Source organism: Perissodus microlepis, chromosome 11, assembly GCF_051167445.1.
Source record: "Perissodus microlepis isolate ML-2025 ecotype Zambia chromosome 11, ASM5116744v1, whole genome shotgun sequence".
NCBI classification, from domain to species: Eukaryota; Metazoa; Chordata; class Actinopteri; order Cichliformes; family Cichlidae; genus Perissodus; species Perissodus microlepis.
The window spans coordinates 4,257,718-4,271,786 of record NC_140471.1 but is presented as its reverse complement, the minus strand read 5'-3'; the positions used below and the strand labels follow the sequence as shown (position 1 = coordinate 4,271,786).

The window sequence follows — 14,069 nt, the reverse complement described above, 5'->3', positions numbered from 1 at the left end:
TAGGCACTCATCAACAAATACACACAGATTACTTAATTTGATAGACTACTCATACAGTAAAAACCTTGAAACTACAATATTTTCTTTAGATGCAGAAAAAGCATTTGACAGAGTTAACTGGAAATTTCTATTTGCAACTTTACACAAATTTGGTCTTGGATCCTCTTTCATTAACTGGTTAAAAATATTATATAATTCCCCAACAGCTTGTGTCAAAACAAATGACCAAACATCCTCCAGCTTCTGTCTCCTGAGGGGCACCAGGCAGGGATGCCCACTTTCCCCTTCACTGTTTGCAATTTTTATTGAACCACTAGCAGCAGCAATTAGACAGAATTCAGTAATTAAGGACATAAAATGCAAGAACGTGGAACAGAAAATCAGCCTTTATGCGGATGATGTGTTACTTTTTCTCCAAAACTCACAAACCAATATCTCTGGGGTGATTGAATTGATAAACTCTTTTGCAAGAATATCAGATTACTCAATTAACTGGTCAAAATCTACAGTCCTTCCGATTAATTGCTCCTTCCATAATTCTTCTTCTACACCACTGCAATCGGGAAATATAAAATATTTAGGTATTAATGTTTCTCCCAAGCTTGCAGATCTAACTAAATTAAACCATATCCCACTTTTAAAGAAGGTAGAAGGCAATCTGGCTAGATGGAAATGTTTACCCATATCACTCATGGGAAGGATTGCTGCTATAAAAATGATGGTCTTACCAAAAATAAATTATTTATTCTCAATGATCCCAACTAAACCGCCACAAGATTGGTTCAGATCTCTAGATTCATGTATGTCCAAATTCCTTTGGAAAAATAAACCCCCACGTATAAGCTTAAAAACACTACAAAAGACCAAGGATAAAGGAGGATTAGAACTACCTAACTTTCAACAATACTTCTTAGCCAACGGGCTTCAGTTTATCTCAGGATGGCTTAAACATACCTTCTTAGATGAACCTTGGCTAGATGTAGAACAAGCACTTTGCAATAATCTAGAGATTTCAGATCTACCATTTATCATCTCAAACATCCAACGACATGAATGCTTCAAAAGCGTCAACATCAGCTCTTCTCTGACAGCATGGTGGGAGTTTCTAAAATTGACGGAGTCTTCATTAATCCCATGCAAACGTACACCTATCTGGAAAAACACTGACATATTACAAAACAATAATATAAACTTTTCAGACTGGAGTGGTAAAGGAATCAAATATTTAGAACATATATTAGAAGGAACAGAATTTATTTCATTTGACAGACTAGTTACACAATATGGGATCAACAAGAAAAGATTTTTAGAATATCAACAAATTAAATCCATAATAAAAAAGAAATTTAAACCGGGTCAAGTTGAACTACAAACACCACCAAGTGTGGTTCAATTTCTTACTCTTAAAACCCCCCAAATTACTTTCCAAAATATACAGAATGCTTTCTAAAACAGATGAATTAATATCACTTCCTATTGCAAAATGGGAAGCGGATTTATCAGTTAACTTAGACCAAAACTTCTGGTCTCAGATTTGCTTAAAAACCTTTCATCTAATTAGAAATCCCAGTCTTCAATTAATTCAATACAAAATACTACATGGAGTGCACTATACAGGTCATCGGATGTTCAAGATGGGTTATACGTCTACCAACAACTGCTCACACTGTCAAACCAATTCACCGGACAATTACATCCACGCTCTTTGGTTCTGTCCACCAGTTCAGAAGTTTTATATGTGAAGACTTACCAAAGTGTCTGAAATGTAACATTCCAACTTCCCCTTTAGTGTGTTTGTTGGGCAGCTTAGATAACGTCACTACAGAAAAGAATATAGCCCATATGGTTTTCACTGCCCTATGCATAGCCAAGAAAACAGTCCTCATGAACTGGAAAAATAAAAATAATCTTAATTCTAACCAATATAGAAATTATCTATTAGATTACATTAGTCTTGATACAGCCTCTGCCACCACATCAGATCAATTGCTCTGGGCTCCTTTGATCAGCTCTATCACCTAGTGGGGGTGGGGGGTCATAGTTTGGTCCCACCTTCGCTGTTGTGATTGGTGTGGGGGAAGGGAAAGGCTTAGGGTGTCGGGGGGTTCCCCAGGAGCATCTTCCTTGGAGGGCTCAACCCGGGGTTGCGGTCATGGCCTATTAAGGGCTCTGTTGGCTCTTAGGTGATGGTTTCCTCGTGGCTGCAGCGGGGCTAGGGGAGGGTCTGTGCTGACGGACGTGAGGTTACTGACCCGGTAGCCTGGCCGCCCCTGGGTGGGTCCGGGACGGGCGTGAGGTTCTGGGGGTGCTCCGTCTCTGGGCTGGGGCCCTGGCTGGGCCACGGGGGCTTGGGTCCTGGTTGGTGTGTTGCCGGGGCTTGTGGGCGGGTGGGTGTATGGGGGCCCAGCCCTGGCGTGCCTCCAGTGCATCGAGCCACCTGGGGGGCTCTTCAACTGGTGGTGGTGGTGGGGGGGGGGGGGGTTACATCTTGCAGGAGCTCTCCTCTCTTCAGGAACTCACTCTGCAGGAGGGGGAGATACAGGAGAGGGTGAGGAAGATCTCAGTCTGGGCGTCTATTGTCTTGTGTAGTCTGGAAGATGAGTGGATGACGGGGTGGGTGCAGTTTTCTCTGTGGTGGGGTCAGGTGGGCTGTCCCGGGCTCTGTGGGGCCGGGCGGCGCTGTTATTATGGGCCCCGGTCCGGATGGGCCTGGGCCCCCTTTCCTTGGCGAGTTGCAGAGTATGGGGGTGCCTACTGGGGTCAGCGGGGGAGCTGGCCCCAGGGAGGGGTCACTTGCCCCTCCCTTCCTTCCCTCCCCATCTCCAACTGCCTCCCTCTTCCCGCTCCACCACAATCACCCACACATGCAAGGCCTTGGGGTAAAGGTGTGTCACCAGGGTGCAGGGGAGGCATCCCCCTCTCTGTCCCCTTCTGGCTGCCTGTGCCTCAATTTTATGAGGGCTATCAGGAGGAGCTATGCGCTTACCTGCTGCTCTCTGGCAGGTAGCTCCATGCCCTCCTGGGTTTTAAAGGGACCTTAGAACACACTTGCATCAACACTACATATGAGCGGGCAGAGGGAGGTTTGGAGTCTTCACAGACACCGTTCTCTGCGGCCTGCTGGAGCAGGGGCGCTAGGAGGAGGAGTTGGCCGTCTGACTGGGGTTTGGAATGTGGGGCCTCCCTGCTGCTGCGGAGTCGGAGCAGTCTGTTTCTCCCCACCCCAGGGAAAAGGGTAACACCACCTGGGTCTGGGTGCAGTTTCCCCCTCCAGGGGCAGGGGTACCTAGACCCGGGGCTTAGAGTACGCTTGGGGAGTGTGATTGTGTGTACAGTGTCTCTCTATGTCTGTCTCCACGTTGGGTGAGTGTCTAGTAATTGCATATGAGAGCATGAGGGTGGGGATGGATGTTTGTATCTGTGTGTGCCTGTTTGTCTGTGTCCATATGTCAGGTCGGGTATCAGACGCCACCTCTCTGGGGACATCTTGGGCCCTCCAAGGTATGGAGGCCTATCTCCCCCCACCACTTCCCCTGCCAGTGGCAGACGCCCTCAGACATCGGTGCGTTGGTGGTTCTTTGTGTCCGGGGATGGGCGTCCAGGTACACACCGGCTCACTCCTTGGTGGCTGCTTGTCGGGGCCTGGAGCCTGGGGCTCGCTCGGGCCACTTCGGGGGTGGGGTGCCCTCGGCCTCTCGGCCTGGGGCTCGGTCACTCTGGCACAGCTGGCTGCCGGTGGAGCTCACGGGCACGTCACTGCAACCCCCCCTGGCTTCTGCTCTGTGGCTGCTGAGTGACCCCTCATCTAGGACTCTCCTCAGCTCTTTCTGGGAGAGTGGCGCGGCTGCCTCTCCGTTGGTCTTCCTTGGTCTCTTGTGTTCTGAGGGCCTCTGGATGTCTGGAGTTTTGATCTCCTCCATTCCTGCTTCATGCCCTGGTGGACGGGGCTGTGGCCCCCCCACACCCTCTAGCAGATCATTACATGAAGGAACCTTTTAAAAACAAACGCGTCCATGCTCACAGGTGTACACACGGGTGCTCACACACACAAACCACACCCTTTTTGGCTCCTACCTCAAAGCACACTGTGCGCTGTCGATCTTGCATGCTGCACAATAATGTTTAATATTTAGTATTTGCTTTTTTCTTGTTTCTTTCTCAACAGGTGATCCAGGTGATTGATATATGTATTTTTTTTGTCTGCTTATTTTGTTGGTTTTTGCCCTTTATCCCCGTCCCTCTTCTCTGCTTTTTTTCTTTCCCTCTTTCTTTCTCCCTTTTCTTTTCCTCATTCAAGTCTGTCCCGTATCTAACAAGTGAAAATAAAAAATAAAATAAACAATAAAAGGTGGATCAAATAGATCATTACAGCAAGGCTGGAATGGTCCATTTGGTAAAGTAAATCCATTGGGCATCTTTCTTCACCTTTAGACAATAATTCTAATGGCAAAAGAACCAAACGGGACAGGCAAAAAAAAAATAATAAAATAAAATAAAATAAAATAAAATAAAATAAAATAAAATAAAATAAAATAAAATAAAATAAAGCCATTCTGAAAAAGTTATATGATGCCATTAGCATCAAGAAATGTATTCAGTTGGGTAAAAACTATTTTTTCCAATAACTTTGAAAGGAATGGAAGTCTTGAAATAGGTCTAAAATCTGAGCAAACTAAAGGGCCATTTTTTTTTAAAATAAAGGGCTAACAATTGCATGTTTGAAACCATCAGGAACCACACTGGAATTAATACTGCTATTTATAATAGCAAGGACTGAGGTTCCAATTGAAGGGAAAACCTCTTTAAAGAGCCTTGCAGGGATCACATCCACGGGAGAACCAGAAGGTTTAATTTGTCTAACCATCTTGTTAAGAAGTGTAATTGAGATGGGCTCAAACTGGTATAAGGCAGCTGAACAGGGACTAAACGTGGATGGGTCATATGTAGGAGGTACTATTGCTGACCTGATGGACTCAACCTTGTTTACAAAAAAAGAAAGAAACTGATTACATCTATTAGCAGAGCCTTCCAGGGTGGCAGACTGGGGCACATTTAAAATAGAACTGATGGTCTTATAAAGTGCGCGGGGATTATGACAATTTGATGCAATCACCTGAGAAAAATGGCTGTTTTTCTCATTTTTCACTGCATTTTGATAGCATTTCCAACAGTCCTTTAACATTTCAAAAGAAACCTGCAATTTGTCCTTCTTCCACTTTCGCTCTGCTCTCCTGCATTGACGTCTGACTGCTCAGGTGGCTTCATTTAACCAGGGCTGGGGAATACATTTAGGGCGCCTGGTTTTTAATGTGGCCATAACGTTTAGGGTCTCAATACAGGCTTCTTGGAACTGCAAAAGCAGCTCATCCAGACTAAGTCCTAAACTAATTTCAGGGTCAATAAAAGCATTTTTTTCTATGAAAGTTGAGGAGAAGAGTACGGAAGCGTAGAGCTGCCACCCAGGCAAAAGAAAAATAGAAGTATATCACGTTATAACGTATTCTATTTTATGCTTGGATTGAGGCATGGGGAGATTTTGCTGTTATTGAGCAGTTTGGACAGTATTGTGATAAGCATGCGGACACTTAGAAGAAACCTAAAACGCATGGGACTGTACAGTAGAAAGAATGAGTCCGATCTGATTGAGGTGGCAGGATTTCTTATTGATCAACTGGAGGGACACGGGAGGCTCCATGGATACAAACTACACCACCTGAACTGCATTCAGGCAGGTTATGTTGTCACACAGAGTACTGTGAGACATTTACTGAAATATCTTGGCCCTTACGGTGTTGAGCAACGACGCAGAAATCGCCTAATGCGACGCACGTATGTAAATCCTGGACCAAGTTTCATGTGGCATGTTGACTCCTATGACAAACTGAAGCCTTTTGGAATCTGTATAAATGGAGCTATTGATGGCTTTTCGAGAGTTATGATTTGGCTTCATGCCTATTCAACAAACAATGATCCCAAAGTCATTGCTGGATATTTCATAGCAGAAGTTGAAAAGAGGATGGGAACACCTGCTAGGATGTCATAATGGCGGAGATGCAACGATTCTTGCGATGGACTATGGATCCGAACGTCAGAAACTGTTTTATTACTGGATCCAGCAATCACAATCAGCGTATTGAAGGCTGGTGGGCCTTTCTGAGACAACATCATGCTCAGCACTGTATAAATCGTCTCCAGGAACTAAAAGACCATGACTGCCTTTCTGGATGTTTTTTGGACAAGCAGCTCATATTGTTTACGTGCCTGAACGTCATCGAGGTATGTAACCATGTTTATATTCTTTTAATGAGTCATTGCGGGGCGACTGTAGCGCTGGGGGTTGGGAAGCGCATCTGTAACTGGAAGGTTGCCAGTTCGATCCCCGGGCTTTCTGTCCTGGTCGTTGTGTCCTTGGGCAAGACACTTTACCCTACCGCCTACTGGTGTTGGCCAGAGGGGCCGATGGCGTGATATGGCAGCCTCGCTTCTGTCAGTCTGCTCCAGGGCAGCTGTGGCTACAACTGTAGCTTGCCTCCACCAGTGTGTGAATGTGAGAGTGAATGAATAATGGAATTGTAAAGCGCTTTGGGTGCCTTGAAAAGCGCTATATAAATCCAAACCATTATTATTAGTGTGTGTGTGTTAGAGAGAAAGAGAGACACGGAGAGAGAATAAAAAGTTTTCTTTAACACCCATCATGCACCATCCCTATTATCACTGTGTTCAGGATATGAAAAAATGCATATTTCACTGGCCAGAAACATAAAATCACACAGTCTAAAACAATTCACGTTTAATAATTACTTTAAATTTTCCACAGTATCACGTGTCTACCACTGTTATTCTTGTTGTTGAGTATTTTTGATAAACTCTGTTTTTCTGACTGTCACTGTAACATGTTGAGCCAAGAGAAATGTGTTCTTTTACTGATATGAGATTTTTTTAATTTTTAATATTTAATAGGAAGAACTGCAGCAAGTTGCACATATGTGGAACACCCACATAATACGCAGAAGCAGAAATGCAGTTGCTCCAAGTGGACGTCCGATTCTCATGTACACCATCCCTCATCTCTTTGGAGGACAGGATCATTTGAAAGAGGTTTCTCGGGAGGCAGTGGATGCTTGTAAGAAAGAATGCCAACAGAGAGGACCTTATACCTGTGATGAAACCGTTTTCAGCTTGTGTTGCCTCATAATGTCAGAGAACTTCTTACTTCCACCAAGCACAGCAGATGAATCCATTGAACTGTATCTCTTCCTGAGAGCCTATATACTGAAGGACTTATAAACCTAAATATAATTGGGCTTTGGGAATTTTTACGCACATATTTTTTGGTACAATGTTTTATTTGTGCAATAAATCAGTAGAAAGACGTGCATTGAATAATCTCAACCTTTTGGCATTTCCAATTATTTTTTAACTGAATTTCTATTATATCTGATTTCTTTTTTAAGACTGACTGTGGAAAAAACATTTTTTGCTGATCCCATACATTCTCATTCATGAAATATTGTTTTCAATTTTACTGAAAAATTGTGCAACTGTTATTCACCCACAAACAGTTTCTTGTAAACTGGCAAATATAAAAATTCTGCATTATTTAATAATTAACAAACACTGTTAGATGTTAGCCTCCCTTTTATTTGTGTTCAAGGAAAAGAAAACACAGACTCTTGATAAACACTAAAAAACTTAACTTATGTGCCAATTTTCTGTCTTTTATTCCAGTCAACTATTGCATCAAACACATTGCCTTCCAAAGTTATTCCCTTAAAATATGTTCTAAACAAATGACTGGTGGAAAGGTAAAAAAAAGATACTTGAAAATAATTAATATTAAATCTTTTGAATTATTACTAAACAAAACATCCCCTCTAGCAGACATCTTGTATCCTACAAAACTGTACCACAGACCTGTGGAAACGACCTTGACACATGATAAGAACTAATAATAAGCATAGTTCACCTCTTGCTGCAAACCATATGAACTTATTAAACATAATTAGTTAAAAGTAATGTTAAGTATGAAAATTTAAACTGAAATTTACATATTTCATGGTGGAAACAAATTGATGTTATCCACAATTTTTGAAAATAAATTCAAATATGAAAAAAATTTTTTTTTTTTTTGGGGGGGGGGGGTTTACTAATAAAACACTTCCCTGAAATTTAAGCTCTTTCTTTTTTTATACAATGATGTGTTCCCAGTTTGTGGGTTTAACAAACTTTATAGCTTCATAGCCCGTCATTGTTAGTGCAAACCTTTTATTCTTTGGTTTAAACATGATGGACTTTAATCAAGCTATGCTGAACTCATAAGAGCTTTTAGCAGCCAAAACATTGTCCAGTTCATTCCGTAGATCTGGGTAGGACGTGTATGTCCATGGTAGTTCCAGAAAAGGGCCGCGTGTGTGTGCCACAGGTCGTCGTGCCAGTCCATCCACAGGCGTGAACAGTACCTCAACCTTGTCAACGCAGATGACATCTGACCCAGTAAGAAACCTGAACATCCTTCTGAGCCCTGTATCTTCAAGTCCTCTGATGTACTGGTGCAGAAATCTGAAGCTCTGCTTCTCTGCTTGAGTGGTGGGAGAGGCAGGAAGCAACTTCAAAAGCTTTCTCGTTGTTGGCTTTTTATCTTCATACATTAGAAGGACATCTTGTGGGCTTTGAAAAGCTTTTAGGAAGTGGCTTGCAACTAAGGACATTTTCTCTGCGGCATATGCTGGTTTTTGGATTAATTGTTTGTGTGCGACTTTCAGAAGGCCTTTTAAGTTCTCTTTGGTTGGAAGCACTGATACATCCAGGCGATCCATGAGATCCAGCACTTCATCCCTGTCTTCATCTGAAAGATCTTCTTTTAGTGCCCTTTTTATCAGATCTCTATCTGATTGACTTAGGTAAAAGAGAAGACTTTCAAACAGCAGATCATCTGATACTTGATTCTCACCAAAGATGAGTGCCACTGTGAAAACAGGAGCAAGGCGACAAGGGAAATATCCATGGTCTTGAAATCCCTTCAGTAAAATTCTACCCATGGATTTCCACTCTTCTTCCTGCCATTTAGGTGCCTTCAGCTGTGTTGTCCACAAACTCTGACCAAAATGCAGCATACACATCTCTTGATACACCGTCTGCATCAGCTCCTTTTTCATCAATGTAGGTGTATTTTAGAGGGTGTATGAGGAGTGCTGGATCTTTGAACTGGCTGATCATCTCCTCCAGAACAGTAACCCTGTGAAGTTTGATGGTAACGCAGACAACATCATATGATCCTGTAGAGCTTATTGCTTCATTGCTTATAGATGTATCTGGACTACTGACTGCTGTGTTTGTTGGAGGAAGTGTAATGGATGTGATGACCAGATCATCTTCCTCAAACTGCAGGAACGGTTCATCTATTACAGTGTCATCAAGTTGACAAGGCAGAGGCTCTCCAAGGTAGGGTCCAATCATTACCTCAGATGTGTCTAATAATACATCTTCATCAGCATTCCTAGATTCTGATGATGAGACCACAACAGTGTGAGAAGCTTCTTCATCTCCTTGATGTGAGTCAGTCAGTTGTGTAACATTGTTTACATGTGTTTTCCCTCTATCATAAACTTCTTCATCATCTTCATCATTGGAAAATCTTCTTGTGCACAAGTAAAATCTCAACATTCCCATTTTAAGTGCTGAGTAGAGTTCTCCAACTGTGACATCTTCATCAAATACAGCCTCTTCCTGATAGTCTAATATGTCATGACTGAACACCTCCCATCTTCCAAATTTGCTTTTTCCACTTGGAAAGAAAAGATCTTTAGCATACTGTAATATGTCAGCTTTTTTGGAGTCTTTGGGCACATCAAAGGTCCTTGTTCCTCCTCCTCTGCGCTTTCTCACTTGCTTACCTTCATGGATCCACCCTAACTCAATTTTTCGAGTCTTTTTCTCAGCCCATTTGTTGTTTTTTGCATATGTTCGTTTTCTCTTAGAAACGAATGCCTCCTCATGATCAGGTTTCTTCTCATTTTCATTGATTCCCATCTTTTCCTTCAATTTTTCAGGCAATGAGTTTTTCCTTGATTCCTTAGTACTTGCACCACTGTTTTCCAAGCAGAACCGTCTGGTAGCTATCTGATCACCATATGCTGGGATGTAACCAGACAGGGTCTTGTCTTCCATGAAATCAAACACTGTCAATCTGTAATAACAGAGATATTTATTAGTATACAGAAGTACAAGGTATACCTGCTGCCACACCACATGAGGTACCTCACTAAAGAAATGTATGTAAATTTCACATGTGTTTTGATAATTGTCTGTTATTTTTTTAGTGGCAGCCATCGATATTTAGCATTTATTCTTTTCCTCTCTTTATGCCAGCAACATTAATCAGATTCTCTAACATGCCATTAATAGAAATATTACAGTATATGCAATGCCCACTTTTGAAAAAGTAAATTAGTATTCACGTATCTTTCAGTTGCACAGTGCACAAAGGGTTTAACTCATTGTTTTTTTAAATTGAAGCCAAATATCAATATAAACACAGATTAATTCATTTGTTTTTATATAAACAAGGAAACATTGTGCATCACATAATATAGTGATATATTTAAGAAACCTGGAATCTGCATAGGGTTAATTAGTAACAATTAATAACCATGGTCATAACAACGACGCAGTTTTATACAGCGGGTTAATTTGTTTTACATTCTCGATTCCATATAGATCCACACCAATGCAGCCTACCGTTACATCCTTACGCAGTCAAAGCGAGAGAAGCGAAAACCGCTGTGGTTGCTAACTTAGCAATATGTCACATTTTTAGACGCTGTAACTTCGTAAAAAGCGAGTTTTACAAATTTCCCCCTCAAGAGAGCACTTACGCGTTCTTGTAGCATTCATAAGAGACAGTCCTCAGGTACACCACGATTCCGAAGAAATCTCAGAAGTGGGCTATCAGTGTTTGTGTCTATGTTGAAAGCAGGGCATTGAAAGTTAAGTGCCAGTTCTGAAGAGCGTGAGCTCTCCACATCTACCATGGATTTGGGTTTCCGAACGCAACGCGTTTTACGTTCTTACAATAAAAAATGTTATTCTAATGGTATCTTTTTTTATGTTTGTACAATATATGATCACGTTCGTACAATATGATAATTATATTGTACGAACGTGATAATTATGTATATTGTAATAACGTGATATTATGTTGTTCAAACGTGAAAAGTATATTGTACAAACATGACAAGTATCTTGTTAGAACAATAAACTTTTCACATTATAACGTGATATACTTCTATTCCTTTTTCCTGTGTGGCAGCTCTACGCTTCTGTAGAAGAGAGCAGCAGTGGAAGAATTAAATATTCGACAGCACCTGGGTGGAGCACGAGCTTTAAACTCATGCACAAGAGAAATGTCAAATAAAACAGGTTTGTGATCAGAAAACACGGAATCCCCAATTTCCAAATTAAAAACAGATAAACCGCACGATAACACCAGGTCAAGAGTGTGCCCCTGCTGATGTGTAGGGCCTTGTACAGACTGTACAAAGTTAAAAGATTGAATAAGATTTAAAAACTCCTGAGCAAGCAGTCCATCAGAGCAACAAACATGAATATTAAAATCACCAACTATTAAAATCCGATCATATTTAGGCACAATGTCAGCCAAGAAACATGAAAAGTCATTTAAAAAGTCTTTGTTAAACTTCGGTGGTTGGTAGATTACTGCATACACAACCGGTTGAAAACGTCCCAGTTCAAACATCAAAAGTTTAAAACTGGAGGGGGAACCGGTACATGGAGTTGCTTGCAATTAAAGTTATTTTTAAAAACTGTCGATATTCCTCCTCCTCTACCTGATATCCTTGGAGCATTTAAAAATGAGCAGTCGGAGGGCAATATTTCAGAAATGAAGCTAGACTCACCCATTTTCATCCATGTCTCAGTCACAAAAAGGAGATCCAATCCATTTGAAGAAAAGAAATCGTTTATGACAAACTTTTTACTTGCTATGGACCGGGCATTTATTAAAACCAATCCTCGTTGGAGCTGGAGTCTGGGCAGAAGTTGTCTGTGAAGCCCAAGTTAATGGGCGCAAATTCACAAAGTTTATTCCACGACGCCCAAGACGTGAAAAACACCGGCGAGCAGGCTCACGTCCACTCGAGCCTACGACAAGAACCAGACAAGGAGCAACATGATCCAGGAGACGCCTTGGGATGCGATGGAACAGACTATAATCCACTGGAGCAGCTGCTAGAGAAAAAGTAAGGCAAGCTTTAAGCTTTACTAGCCGACCGGCACGTTTACCGCGGTGTCTGCGACGATGCGTTGGAGCAGGAGGAAGCGCTCCGCGTAGCAGGTAAGCAGGAACATCAGCCAGGGATAGGGGATACCCTGTTGTTTGTCCTTGCTGATTTGTCAGAAAATATTAAAGATCCAAAAGTTTTTAGCGTTCATATACCAGTCGCGAGTTGATTTGGGTGGCACAAATTGTAAAAAACAAAACAAACAAAAACAAAATTGACAGAGACAGACGGCAAGCCACACATACCGGCGCCAATTATGTTATGATAAATTACGTAATAACTACAACAGAAGACTTACCTTTGTGGAAATGCTTGGAGCAGACTAACGTGTGAGCTGGAGTGTTCTGGGACGTTATATTTGGTCTTCGAATGGCTGAAATCCTGGCCATCCGTCGCCTCTTTGTTACTTTGGAAACATGGCTTGAACAATTTCTCTTCCACGACAGAATTTGATAAAAAAAAAAAAAAATCTCTTTACCAGTCGGCTTCCCGTGGCTGTCATGCGACCGGCTATTGCAGTTAATAATACAACAGCTTCTTGCCATTTTTTGTGTTTCTTTTTATCGCTGTGTGACTGTTTTCTTGTGAAAGCCTGCGTGCGCTTGTACCACTTGCTCTATTGGTGATTCTAAATTGACACTGTAGGTGTGAGCGGTTGTCAAGTCTCTGTGTTGGCCTTGTGACAGACTGGCAACCTGTCCAGGGTGTGCCCCACCTTTCAGCCTATGGTAGCGGGATAGGCTCCAGCAAACTGTGAATTGAATAAGTGAAAGAGAACAAATGGATGGACTAAAGCTTCATAAGATGCAAGGCTAGGACATCTCTGTCTCACGTGTTTCCAACACCAACCTTCACCCCCGAGTGAAAGTAATAAGCCCAGTTTTACAAAAGTGCAATTTTAAGTCACTGAAAACTGGAGGTACATAGCTATCCAATTAAATAAAATAGCTTGTGAATTGAATTAATGTTTGACATTTAAAAAGCTTTACCACTGGGGATACCAGCTATAGCTACCAATTTATTCCTAATGTACTACTTCATTTTCTGTTAGTTCTATCTATAGCTGTTTTCACACATGCACTGTAGAGCTGAACTTTTGCAGACATTACCAGGAGGAACTGAATGTGACAATGCAAATGTCCAGGTCAGCTGGAATGTGAGCTGCCTTCTTTGTACTTTACTGTACATACAGTATAGTGTATGTTCCTTAACAAAGACTAGTTAAAATAAATTCATTGCAGGCTGGTTAGCACTATTGTCTTATCAGAGAAGATTGTGGTATAGATTTGAGCACGTCTGCTTGACTTTTTGCTTGAAGGTGTATTCCAGGGATAGGCTGCAGAAATAATACCGTGTCTTGTCTTTTATCAGAGGAAAAAGGTTCTCCTTGTTCTTGTCAGTCAGGAGCCAGAAAAATCAAATGCATCAAAAATTATTGACATTTTTTTCAAAAAAGAAAAAAAGCATAGTAATGTTCTTTATTTTCTGAAATATGTCTTTTATCTCTGCAGTTTCCTGTTACTTATTGGCCTCTATCAAAAACTGATATGGGCTAAAATCTGACAGGGCATATAGCCATTGGTTGATGGAGCTTTTTTTAGACTGAACCCAAAGGAAATGTCTTTAACCATCAGGCTGCCATCCTGTGTCCTCACTTTTAGTGGTTGCTATTGCATTTATGAAGATTTATCTTCAGAGAAGATAGGTGTTATAGGAGAATTTCTTTGATAAAAAGGGAGAGGTGTGGAGATCTCCTTGATGGAGATAAGA

General features: G+C 41.7%; 1 protein-coding gene and 1 pseudogene across 15 annotated transcripts in view; both read right to left on the bottom strand.

The window, feature by feature from the left end:
* adgrb1a (adhesion G protein-coupled receptor B1a) overlaps positions 1–14,069 on the bottom strand; it is a 209,588-nt gene that overhangs the window by 90,343 nt on the left and 105,176 nt on the right. The gene's annotated exons all lie outside the window — the stretch shown is intronic.
* Positions 4,562–14,068, bottom strand: LOC146377091 (uncharacterized; annotated as a pseudogene).